Below are 13,708 nucleotides of genomic sequence, written 5' to 3' on the forward strand. Positions count from 1 at the left end.
ACAAAGTCATCAGCCTCACTTTCACTTCCACCGTTATCAAAGTCCAGGAATGAGACAAAAAGTCAGAATGATTGGCAATGACTGGGAATATAGTGGATGCCCTTGGAGTCTTCAATGTCTGACCAAGCTCTGCATCCTCCACATCTGCTTCAGCCACCTTCACGGCCATTGTAACAAATTGTTCTCATCTCCCCATTTCACTGGGGAGTATCTTCACATGCTTGAGTTAGTTAGACATCTCCCTTACTCACTGATGGGTTTGGGACCTGTTGTTTACCCTCAACTTGGTTTAGTCCATTTGCCAAGAAAGTTTTACTAGGGAGTGACCACTGAGCATGCTACAGCTTTTTGGAACACAGGGTGACAGTTGGCTAAAAGGTGGACACCAAAGGTAGATGAGAAGCCATGAAAAGGGCTTGGCAAGCTCTCACACCAGAGCTGCTGATTCTCCCCATTTCATAGATAAAGTAAAAAGGTTGTAAAAAATGAGTTGTATTTTCTATTGGCAGACTGAAAAACTAGCTCTGTCAATTTCCTGAGGAAGGCAGTGCTGCTCAGTGGAGAGACTAGTGCACTCAGGAAATGTGAGTTCTAATACTAGGTCTACAATTTGCTGTGTAATCTGGAGCACATTGTTTCCTCTCTCTGATCCAAATGAAAAAGTCAAACTAGATAATTTCAAGTTCTAAAATTCTAAGGACAGATCTTTAACCTACATTATGTAGTTTAATAAGAGTAGTATTCTGCTCAGTACTATGCAATGCCAGGACCTAAACCAGGCATCACATCCCTTGACTTTGCTTTGTTTATTATCTTCAAGTCGACTTCTCCCTAGAAGATATGAATTCACGTAGGCAATGACCACAACACATTTCTGTTAATGGTTTTTGTAGGTAGATTTCTTTGGAAGAAAGACCCAGGAGCTGGAATCTCCTTACTTCTTATAGGCAAAATCTGTGTTTGGTCATATTACATTCATTTCTCTGAGGTTGGACCAGGGAAATGCATTTTGTCAGATGATATCTGCTAGGTTTGGAGTCAGGAAGACTTGAGTTCAGATATGACCTGAGATACTTACTGGCTGTGTGACCCTGGGCAAGTCACTTAACCTCTGTTTACTTCAGTTTCCTCATCCGTAACATGAGGATCATAATAGCACCTGCCTACCAAAGTTGTGAGATCAAATGAGATAATAATTATAAAGAGCTTAGCCCAGTTCCTGGTACATATTGAGTACAATATAAATGTTAGCTATTATTATTGTTATTATTTAACATGACTGATCAAGGACTTTTCCTGTTTAAAACTGATTTATCAAGTTGGGGTGCATGGAGTGTTATAGTTTATTTTAATATTGATTGTGATAATAATAGTCTTTCCTCCTACCTATCAGCAAAAACAACAACAACAACAACAAAACCCACCATGACCATGTGGCTAATATGCAGAACCATAAAATGGAATAATTTGTGTTATGCCTTTGTAAAAGACTTTATCACCCTAGAAACAATATTGATTACAAGCTATATATTCATGCATATATACCTATGTGTATATGGATATATATATATATATATGCATGTATATGTATATAGACATACAAACACATAAATGAACTGAACAGGATAAATATTTATTGAATACTGCCTGTGTACAATCAATGCCATAGTAGTATGAGAGACACTGGAAAGACTGCTAAAGAGATGTGGCTTCGAACTCCAGCTCTGCTGTTTACTATTTGAGTGACCTTGGGCAAATTAGTTAATATCCCTGAGTGTCAGTTTCCTTATCTTTAAAAATAAGGGGGTTGGACTGGATAGCTTTCTAAAATCTCTCGTACTCTAAATCTATGATCCTAAGGCTTAGGTTCAAATTTGGGTACTTACTACACTTGTGATTTTGAATAACTCACCTCTTTGCTTCAGTTTCTTCATCTATAAAATGAGCTGGGGAAGGAAATGGCAAACTACTCCAGTATCTTTGCCAAGAAAACCCCAAATGGGGTCGTGATGAGTTAGACATGACTGAAATGACTGAACAACCAGCTATCATACAAGTATGGCATGAGGACATTCTGAAATGACATGAATACAATATGAGTAGAGGGATCTCAAGGACAGGCCATTGATTCTCCCATGGCCTTGAATATTAACCTTAGTGAAAAGAAAAATCTAACTGGTGATTAGAGATCAACTTATTCTTCAGAGGCAACTGGTGGTACAGCAGATAGAGTACTCATCCTCAATTTACCAAGACGTCAGTTCAAATCCTTTAGTGGCTGTGTGACCCTGGGCAAGTCACTTAACCTCCTTTGCTTCAGTTTCCCCTGCTGTTAAATAGGGATAATAATGACACCTACCTTACAAGGTTGTTGTGGGAATCAAATGATACATTTATGAAAGTGCTTCCTTAGTACAGTGACTAGTACACTGCAGATGCTATAGAAATACTTATTCTTTTCTCCCTTCAAAGTATAGTGAAAATAAAATTTTTTTTGGAAAAAAATGAGTTGACTGCCTATAGCTTTTTTTTATCCTTTGAGAGGCAAATGGAGTTAGATGACTTGCCCCATGTCACTTAAATGTCCGAGGTTAGATTTGAACTTAGGTCCTCCTGACTCCAGAGCCAGTGCTCTATCCACTACACTATCTAACTGTCCCTACCTATACCTTAAATAATTTCCTAGGGATCATAATAGCACTTACCTCCCGAGGTTATGAAAATAGAAAGAGCTAATATTTGTAAAGCACCTTGCAAACCTTGAACTGCTATGTAAAGACTAGCTATTATTATTATCATTATTAAATGTATGATCCTAAGAAGATGCTTTAGGGGATTTAGTGCAAGTGTAAGATATGTTCCCTGAAACAAGGAGTTTTCTAACTAGTTGGGGGAAGTGAGACCAACATTTGTTAAAAAATGTAATTAGAGGATGATATAAGATAGACCTTAATTAAGGGCCAAAATATGTGTTTCAAACAATAAAATCTATGGGAAATCAGGAAAAGAGTAGTCATAGAAGGCCAGGATAGTCAGATAATTTCAGGAAAGAACTGAGGTTAAAACTACGGGCATGGTTTGGATTAAGTGAACAGAAGGGAAGAGGATCTTTCAGGTGGAGTGAATGAAATATGAGCAAAGACCTGGAGATGAGACCCCCTTTGGCAATGCAAAGGCCAGTCTCTGGCTTGAGCATTCAGAGAACATGTCTCTGAATAACTTATCCTGGCATTCATGGCCTTTGACTATCTGGCCACCTACTTTTGTAGCCTTATCCCACACTATTTCCCATCATAAGTATGGCAATCCTGTACCCATCTGATCATCTCCTACCTCCATGCCTTTGCCTCTATCAGCTTATCTATGCTTAGAACGCTTGACCCACAATTTCCAATTATTGAAATGCTGCCCATCCTTCAATATCCAGCTTAAAAATCAATTCTCCCAAGGAGGCTACTCATACCCCCAATTCAAAGTTATATTTCTTTCCTTGGATCTCTCATAGCATTTTGTAACACGTTTATTCATTTGTCATTAATGTATCTTAGATACACACATAGGTCCAGAGTTTTAGGGAGAAATCCATGGAGAGAAAGAAAAAAGACTTTGGAAAATGACAGCCATATTGGGGAAATCCAGCTCCTCAGTAGGTTGTAGATTTCCAATTTCCCTCCCTAGAGATGTCAGGGAAATTCCCTTTGGTGAGAATGGTGCCTCTATTTTGACTGAGCTAAATTACCTTTTTTTTTTTTTTTTTGCTTTTTGGAGGTGGGAAGGTAGGGCAATTGGGGTTAAGTGACTTGCCCAAGGTTACATCTAGTTTTGTGTGTCTGAGGCCAGATTTGAACTCAGGTCCTCCTAACTCCAGGGCCAATACTCTATTCAATGCTCCACCTGGCAGCCCTGGAGCTAAATTGTCTTGCTCCCAGTGGGAAAACTCCTTTACTCTGTGTTTTTTCTGGTATATATTCTGGCACCCCTCTTTTCAGAGAAAAGAATTGCCAGCTTTGTGGCTCCTTCTCCTTCTCCACTCCTGGCATGAAACAGTCTTCTTGGGTGAGAGATAGACAAGATTCCAAAATGATCTGTCAGTGCTTCCCCTAGAATCACTCAGTGCACAGGTTTCCCCTAGGGAAATAATTAGAACAATAGAATGTCCAGTGGTTGGAGCTAGATCTTACCATGTGGCCGGTCCATTTTTTTCTTGTACACATGTTTCTTTGGTGACCTCTTTTATTCCTGCTCCCTTTCATAAAGATAAAATTTAAATCCTCAAAGAAAGAGAAAGTTTTCATTTTTATTGTTGTATTACTAGCATGTAGCACAATGCCTGGCACATAGTGAAAGTGATGTTAAAACCCCTTCAAGGAAAATGTAGGACATTTGGATCAGTCAATCAGTGAACATTTATTTGGCACTTACTGTGTTCCAAGTACTATGCTAAGCACATTAAATATAAAAATATACCTTTAGGGGTAAATACACACACATACACAAACACATATAATACACATATATACATATACACACATACATATATGTACATACACACAGAGTACTTTCCATCAAGGAGTTTATATTCTAATGCAGGAGGACATTAAATAAAGCTGAAAATTATAGAGAGGGGTGGAGAAAGATATTGGGGATAGGAGAATTGGAAAGGATACCTATTGCATAGCCTGGAGATGAATGAAACATGACTGACCTGAGTATCCTCCTTAGATATAGGTTCTGGGAGAGCCATCCAATCGAAGGGAGTGGCCCAAGCTCTGAAGGTATTTGCAGTGTATGAATTCCAGGGCTGGAGTGAGGCTTCAGAATGAAGAGATGGAGCCTTATAGAGGAGGTATGGAGTGCAGCCTGGGGAGTAGTAAGAGAGAGAGAAGCCCTGCATGTCTTTCTTAACTCTTCATCTCTACACACTTGCAGTAGCTTGTGACTCCCAAGGTAATAAATCTAATGGCAAAACTTTTGTTACAGGGAAGAACTTTTAAAGTATAATTTGTAAATGAAAAGAATAAAATGATGCTATGTTGAAAGGTAGCTTTCATTTCTTAAAACACGTTTTGAAGTAACTTAAAAGCCCAGCAGATGTATTAATAAAATGTTTGTGGATTTATTGGACTGTTAGAATCTCTATTTCCCTACCTAGTGGTCTTGATATACATAGAATCCATTCCAACTACAGAGTAATGCCATCAGCATATTTAGGGGGTTTAGTTGTTGTTCAGTCATTTCAACCCTATTTGGGGTTTTCTTGGCAAAGATACCTCAAAGTTGTTTGTTGTTTCCTTCTCCAGCATTTTATAGGTAAAGAAGCTGAGACAAACAGGTTTAAGTGACTTGCCCAGGGTCACACAGCTAGTAAGGGTCTGAGGTCATATTTGAACTTGGGAAGATGAGTCTTTCTGACTCTAGGCCTGACACTGTATCCACTGGGCCACCTAACTGTAGGGTTGGTGAATAGAATTTCTTCCCCCCTTGATTTGAAAGAATGCTTTACCTTACTCAAGGTAAGCCACTTCCCAAATGGTGTTAATCACTTTCCTGTTCTTATTTAGGAAAAGAAAAGCTCATATAGTATTTTATAGTATTGTAGCCTTCTGCTCATTTTAAAATTTAATGTATGAATACTGGTTTGATTTTGTTCTTCTATCTTAAAGTAAGCCAGGCATTGCAGTGGATGGAGTTGTGGAGTCCAAAAGCAAAGAGTTCAGATCTAGCTTTATACATTTGCTAGCTGTGGGGTCCAGAGAAAATCACTGAACCTCTCTGTGTCTCAGATTCCTCATCTATGAAATGGGGATAATAATCATACCTATTTCCTAGGGTCATTGTGTGGATAAAATAAGGTTGTATTCATTAGACCATTCTTATTATTACCACATTATCGTTTCACTAGTTTGATAGGACACTGAATTGATTTCTTAGCTTTTGAACTTCAGAAAGTGTTATTTCGATTCACATTCACGAGACAAATTGAACCAAGGGCCCACCCCCCTGCCAAATCCTGCTTGTGTTTCATTATTCCATGTAACTTATGAAAATTGGTCAGAAATGATGTTGCTAAATTATGTAAATGTCCCTTACTACCATTGTGAAAGTGTGTGTGTGGTGTGTGTGTGTGAGAGAGAGAGACAAAGACAGAGAGACAGAGACAGAGACAGACAGAGAAAGAGAGAGATAGAGGCATGTGTGGCGCACGCACGCACACACACACAGAAAGAGCAAAGACCACTTGACTGGAAGTCAAAAACCTTGTTTCAAAGACCCATTTCTGCCACCTTCTAGCTTTGTGAATTTGTGCAATCCATATAGCTTTTTTTTGAACTTTAATTTCCCCATCTATAAATAGGAGATATTAATATACCTGAATTTTGTCCTTTGCAGGGTTGTTGTGAGGATCAAATGAAATTATGAGAAGGTATCTGTCCTGCAGGATAGCATGCATGGGGTGGAGTCAGGAATATCTAATTTGGAATATTGCATCTGAAACTTGCTAACTCTGTGGTCATGAGAACCTCAATTTTCACATCTGTAAAAGAGGGTTAATAATGCTCATAGTATCTACCTCATAAGGTTGCTATGAGGCATAAATGAGATGTGAAGCACTTTGCAAAACTTAAGATCATATATATAAATGTCAGTTATTATTTGATGACTATTGTGATGATGTATGGAAAAGTACTGGGTAAAGTGCTATAGAAATATAAACTGTTGTTATTTTTTCTTTACCTTTGTAAATGAATGCTTCCTGGGAATCATTCAGCAAAAGACTTAAGTATACTAAAAGGGCCCTCAGGGCTGTGGAGGAGTTTATTTATGTTAACCAAAGGGAACTTTTTCTACCTGTATCTTGGCCAGTAAACAGATACTATAATTCTGTGTTCTTTTTCTCATAACAGGAAGTGAGGAACATTCCAGTACCCTGGAATTACAGCCAAATACAACTAACATTTCTGTCTTGCAGGAAGTTTAATTTTTGACATTGGTCTGGAGAATACATCTCTATTATTTTTGAAGTAGAAGGAATCTCTATCTCCCGGAAAACAGGTAGGAAATTCTCTCCTCCAGTCATAGTAAAGACTCGAAGATATGCCAGAAGACCTGAATTGAAATCTTGATTCTGCTACTAAGTAGTTGGATAACTTTGGGCAAGTTATTACACCTTTTTGGACTTCAGTTTCTTCATCTGTTAAAAAAGGGGGGAGGGAGGGAATTGGACCCTACTACCTCTGACATTTTATAACTCCATTAATTTACATAAATAAGACTTTTTATATCAGTTTTTGATTATGGCTTCACTAAACTCTGAACCGATTGTAACTGAATCCCCTTCCTTTTAAGCAAGATCCTAATGTCCTACCATGAGTTTGGGCCATTAGAGGAATATATACTTTCAGCTGGGTCTCAATTTGTGAAGATAGGTTTGGACTAATGCATTTCATCTGATCTCCCGCCTGTGACCAAGGGCATGCATTGGTATTAGACCCATGTCTCTGGTTTTTAAAGTACTGGACTCTACCAAAAGAGATAATCTGTTGTGGTGGACAGCCAATATCATGTGGATGATGAGTAGTTGAATGTCTAGATTATAGACCACGGTATCCATGATTATGTTTGATACAGGGAAATACTCATTACCTTTAACATTACAAGTGTGCCAGTTCTTTTACTATGGGAGGCAGAAGATGTGGGAGAATACACATCATATTGGGCCTGAGAGACCTTTGATACTAAATGGCTTTGTGACCTTGGGTAAGGACTTTGTTGTTCTGGGCTTCAGAGCTCTGGGCATCAGTATTTCTCTAGGCCATTTCAAAAACTCCAGTGGCTCCCAATTGCCTCTAGGACCATATACAACCTCTTTTGTTCAATATTTAAATCCTTTCACAGTCTGACACTTGGTCATGTACTCTTTGTTCTAATTGCTGATCCCTTGACTTGACAATCTTGCTCCCCGAGTGATGATTTTGCACAGGCTATCCTCCATGTCTGGAATGTACTTCCTCCTCACTTCCACTTTTAAAAATCCCCTAGTTCCTTTTGATGCTCAGTTCAAATGCCACCTCCTACATGAACTCCTTCTTGATTCCCCTCAGTTAATCCACTCAGAAATGATTTTGCATTAACCTATAAATACTTTGTATTTACTTATATTGTTGTCCACTCATTCTCAGTTGTGTCCATCTCTTCATGATCCCATTTGAAGTTTTCTTGGCCAAGATGCTGAAGCATTTGCCATTTCCTTCTCCAGCTCATTTAACAGATGAGGAGATTGAGGCAAACAGGATTAAGTGACTTGCTCAGGGTCACACAGCTAATAATTGTCTGAAGTCAGATTCGAACTCAGGGTGAGTGTTCTTCAGTCCAGAGCTGACACTCTATCCACTGTGCCACTTAGTTCCCCATTTTCTTACATGAATACCTGTTGTTTCCCCCAATATATTGTAAATTCCTTGAGAGCAGGGACTATCTTGCTTCCTTGTATTTGTATTTCTAGTGTTTTGCATAGTGCTTAGCACATAATACCTCTCTCTCACTTGTTCTATCTAATCTGTCTATCATCTATCTATCTATCTGTCTATCTATCTATCTATCTATCTATCTATCTATCTATCTATCTATCTATCTATCTATCTATCTATCTGTCTGTCTATCCATTCACCCACCCACCTATCCACCCATCCATCCATCCACTTACCCATCCACCCATTCACCTATCCATCCATCATCCATCCATCCATCCATCCATCCATCCATCCATCCATCCATCCATTTAGCTAGCTAGCTATCTTTCTATCTGACAGTGCTAAGAACTTGGATGGCAAGCACTTTTTTTTTCAAGTCTTCAATAGCTATGGTTATTAAGAAGGAAAGTTATGCAGTATCTGCAGAAGCAGTTTCCAGGCCACATCTCCACAAGGGTTGATCCCCTGGAGGACAACTGTTTTGGCTATTGGTGGTCCACAGTATGGAGACAGGGAGACTATGCTACTATTCTTACAGCTCATTTGCCCAAGGTCTTGTGCTATTTCCATCTGAGTCTTAGGGGAATATTTGTTTGAGGTGGTGGTGGCAGTTTGACTTAATTTGGTGGAATATACCACCTCCTAATCTCTAAATATATGAGGAAAGCATCCTCACCTGTGTAACTCACATATTAGCATGGAAGCATAAAAAGACAGAATGTCTACTCATGTAAAGTAAAGGGAAGAGTTGAAATATTTATCTAGATAATCTAGACTCTCAAACATCTTCATCTCCAGATGAAAAATGGGTGTGGAGCTTAAATTATTTATTTTGTTAATACTGTGGGTGGAGGACTGGGCTTGAAGTGATCCTGGGCAAATCACTTAACTAACCTCTGCCTGCCTCAGTGGTAAAATTGGGATAATAATAATACCTACCTTTGTTGTGAGATTGTGCTAAAAGGTTGCTATCAAATGAAATAATCTCTGAAAACCTCTGAACATAGTAGACAAGATAAATGCTTGTTTCCTTCCTAAATGACCTATCCTAATTAATGTGACTAGTTAATGCCCTGATGACAATAGGTCATTTTAAACAATCACCCAAGAAGGTCTGCTGTACACATACACAATCAGTTTAACCATTCTTGCAGAATCAACCACCTAAAACACTAATGAGTCTAATTAGTCTGATTGGGCTTTTAACTAATTAGTTGATTGCACTGGTTAATTCAATTCAATTCATAAAGGGACAGAGCTCAGGTGAGTATATAAAGAAAATAGGATGAACTTTATAAAAACCTAAAAGAGGAGGCAGAGAACAATGACAACATTACGGTTTTGAAAAGATGGTAAAAGATACAGACCTAGTACAGACAGCTGGATTCCAGACAAAGAAAAACAATAATCCAAGGAGAATGGATTATATTTCTTTCTTTCCATGGGAAAGAATGGAAACCTAGTGGAAGCCTTCCCTTCAAGTTCACAAGTAAACCTGTTTGGTCCCTTTCTACCTAGTCTCATCATCAATGCCTTAATTTTAATGGAATATTATTAGGTTCAGGTTCAGGAAGCAGATCTAACTAGCCAGTGGCACAGTGATGAATACCATAGCTCTGCTTACATTCATAGATTTCTAAACCTCTTTCAGTCTATCTCTCTAGCTGCTACTTCAAGTCACTGACCTTTTCCCACATGACACCTTTGGGAATTGAAAGGAAAAGGAAAGTCAGTGCTTATCTCTTCTGCAGCCTGAGAAAAAGAAAAAGGAAAAAAAAAATCAAGGAGGCTTTCTTTCATCACCCTAGGTGCAGGTTCACTGAAAAATTTATCTCTGACCACAGGCCAAAGCTACAGACTCCCTTGTGGGAGATGCCTTCAACTCATCTAAATTTGTCAGACTAAAGCATCTTGAGGATTTTATGGTTAGGGAGGAAAAGGTAATGAATCTTTATTCTTTTTTCACTCTAAGTAGGCTTATATATTAGAGGAAAATTGATTTTAGAAATAAAAACATATCCAAGGACAATGAGTTGTATTTATTCAATTACTATTGTAGAACACAACGTGCTTAGCTTGGACATGATGTTAACCCTAGTTTCTTCACACACGTACACAGAAAAAAATGATAGCCTCTGTGTGTGTGTGTGTGTGTGTTTTTGTATAAGAGCAGTTAGCATTTGTGTGTGCTAAGGAGGGATTCAACTTTAATGGTCTCTTGAAAATCAAGCTAATAAAACTAGTTCTTTTATCCTAAAATAAATTTGGGACAAACTGACATTTATGCATCTTGAAGTTTCGGGTTTACAAAGGAGAAATTATCACTTTTCTTGACTGCATGACTTTATTGTTGCCTCTCTTTTGCCCTTGATAGTGTTTCATTTTGTTTAAATTCTCATGATTGTTCCCTACCACTTTCTATAAAAGTCAATTGCATAGTCCCGATATACTCTTAAGAAACTTTGAGGGCCTTTTAAATATGGTTCTTTTGCCTGGGATTTTCCTTTTTTTAGTATCAGAGTATTTTCCCATTATACCTCCTACCTTTCTTTCTTCTTGGTTAGTTATTCTAAATAATTTTTTTCTTCACTTTAGTTTTCAACTCCTTCAGATATTTTAAGCAATTATCATGTCTCTCAACAGCTTTACTTTTTAACTTGAAATGGAATTCACACATTACTTGAAATCAAATGTCTGTAAACAGAGGTTTGTTTTTGTAGGGTTGCTGAAACATTCTGGGTGGTAAGAATTTTTTTTGGTACCTTCTCTGTTCCCCCAACAGGGAGAAAATAATATGGAAGCATTTGCTTTGAAAACTGCAGGAGAAAATGATTGGCCTTGTTCTCTCCCCCTGTAACTCCACAGGAATCCTCTTAGAGGGAGAGAGACTCTAGAGAGACACTGGATTCATGGTATTTTTTGGGGGGAATTACTTTACATGTATTTTCTAATGTAACAGTTTAGAGGAGAAGATCAGGATGAATTTAACAAAAGATCTTGGTTAGATTTCTGATTTTTTACATAGAAGTTGAAAAATATAAAGTATTATTAAATTTGTAATAAAAGTTGATTACATTCATACAAAGTTAAAATGTGATTTGTTTTATATAAATATATATGCATATGTATATATTTATATATGTTAATGTATAAATATCCATGTATATAAGGATTTATTCCTGAAAAATCAAAGATAAAAAGTATATTTATAGATTTAATTACATCTTAAATGTTTATGGAAAATTTATTAAAACCATTTTGGTGACACGAAAAATTCTTTTATGAGGGAATCACCCCCTATTGTCCCATGTTCTTAAAATATATATTTTTATGTATCAATTTTCTTAAAGTGGGAGAACAACTATATTATTTTACACATCCACATTTCATTAGTGTTTAGACATTCATCCACTATGCCTTTGAATTCCCATAAAATTCTTCAATGGAAAATATATTTAATAATTCCAGGTATGAACTTAATTCACTCTTAAAAGAAAGTTAAATAAAATAGTACATAGATTAAACATAGTATAGTTCTTGTAATTGACTTCATTTATAACCATATATTGAATATTGCATCATTATGAAAATCAACCAATACATATGTATAAAGCAATTTCTCGGAGTCTGGTGCTGTGCTCAGTATTGTGTTAACCACATATCATTCAGAGAGGTGTATTTCAAAAGGGTCATGCTGAACTAAAAGTTATGAAACTTATTCCCACTCCAATTACTGACTCAATGGCCTGACCAACATCAGGTCATTTTGCCTGTGGCTGGGGTTGTCAGGCCAGTTAAACTGACCATTCACAGGTAAATCAGCAAGTGATTGATTAGATCACCACATGGGCAATCTGGGTCATTTTAAGAAGTAAGGTAAGAGGAATGTAAAATGGGTTTGTACAGTTATATTACCCAAGAAAATCAATCAGATTAATGGTTTAATAATATGATTTAGGGCTTTGCACCTGGGCATTGCAACATTTTCTTAATTGAAATACTTATATGTGAGATGATTCGTGATTTCAAGATGGCAGCATTCATGTTAATAATAGACACAGAGAGGAATGAGTGGAAAATTCTTAAAAGCAGAATAGTTATGAAACTGTAGAATTTCAGGACTAGGACTTACTTTAGAAATCACATAGTCTAATTACCTAATTTAATTGAAACTAGAGTAAAAAATAAAGGTGAATTGGCTGATTAAATATCACAAAACCAGTTTGTGGAAAAGCCAGAATTTGAAACCAGGTCTCCTAACTTTGTGTCAAGTGTTTTTCTACTATATCACACTGAAATGAAAACCTTAGTTTCAGACTAATGACTTCTCTTGTAAGATGGGGCTTCCTGTGGAGATATCCAATTAAGGGGTCATTGTGATTGATTATCAAAGAACCATTTGTCAGTGATAAGTTTAGCTCAGTGAAAACATATGCTACAAATGATACAGGATACCATTCTTTTCTGTGCCCCCATTTTAAAGAAGGTATTAAAATTTAACTTTTAAGAAAGGATTTCAGTAATACCCACAATAATGTTCTATTGTGATATCTCAATGGAGATGACCTTGCATTATTAAAGCTGGAAAGTTTCCAAGTATAAGTCAGTGAAAGACTGAATATTGGCCAGTGTAAGACCAGCCTAAGCCTGGAGGAGCTTATCATCAGGATGGCCAAAGGATGACTGATTTTTTTTAACTACAGTTGCTCTCAAAAACCATCTATGAACATATAGAAGGTTGCAAGCTATAAATCCTTGAAGTATTGAAGCCTTAGCAATGTAACAGGTCCCTGTTCTATACTTTGACTAATATTCCTTTATCTTTGGAATCCTTTCATGTTAAGGGGAGAAAACTTGGGGTGCAAATTTGTAGAAAATTCAAAAATACTTGTCTTAGGTAGTTATAGCCTTTGAACTCCATGTCCCTCAGTGTCATCATCCATAAAATTATATTAACACTGACCATCACCTAGCTACTTATGAAACACATTCAACTTCTTTGATAAAAAACAGAAGACTGAATATAAAACATGCCACTTACCTCCTGCCAAAAAGGTTATAAGCTTAAAATGCAGAGAACTACATATATTTTTTGGCAAGTCCAGTTGTGGGAATCTGTTTTGCTGTACTATACATGTTTTTGATGATGGTCTTCCCTCTCTTTTTCTTCCTTCCTTCCTTCCTTCCTTCCTTTCTTCCTTCCTTCCTTCCTTCCTTCCTTCCTTCCTTCCTTCCTT

General features: G+C 37.2%; 1 long non-coding RNA gene across 2 annotated transcripts in view; it reads left to right on the forward strand.

Annotated features, from left to right (window-relative positions):
* The window catches only part of LOC138148134 (uncharacterized), a 411,090-nt gene that overhangs the window by 141,896 nt on the left and 255,486 nt on the right, over nt 1-13,708 (forward strand). For both annotated transcript variants that reach the window (XR_011164980.1, XR_011164979.1), the window contains exon 3: nt 6,971-7,053. This is a non-coding gene — a long non-coding RNA (uncharacterized lncRNA). The remainder of the gene's footprint in view (nt 1-6,970; nt 7,054-13,708) is intronic.

The sequence above is a fragment of the Petaurus breviceps genome, unplaced genomic scaffold (genome assembly GCF_028583685.1).
Source record: "Petaurus breviceps papuanus isolate PSGF00001 unplaced genomic scaffold, PetGlider_PUasm1.0 90822, whole genome shotgun sequence".
Taxonomy (NCBI): domain Eukaryota; kingdom Metazoa; phylum Chordata; class Mammalia; order Diprotodontia; family Petauridae; genus Petaurus; species Petaurus breviceps.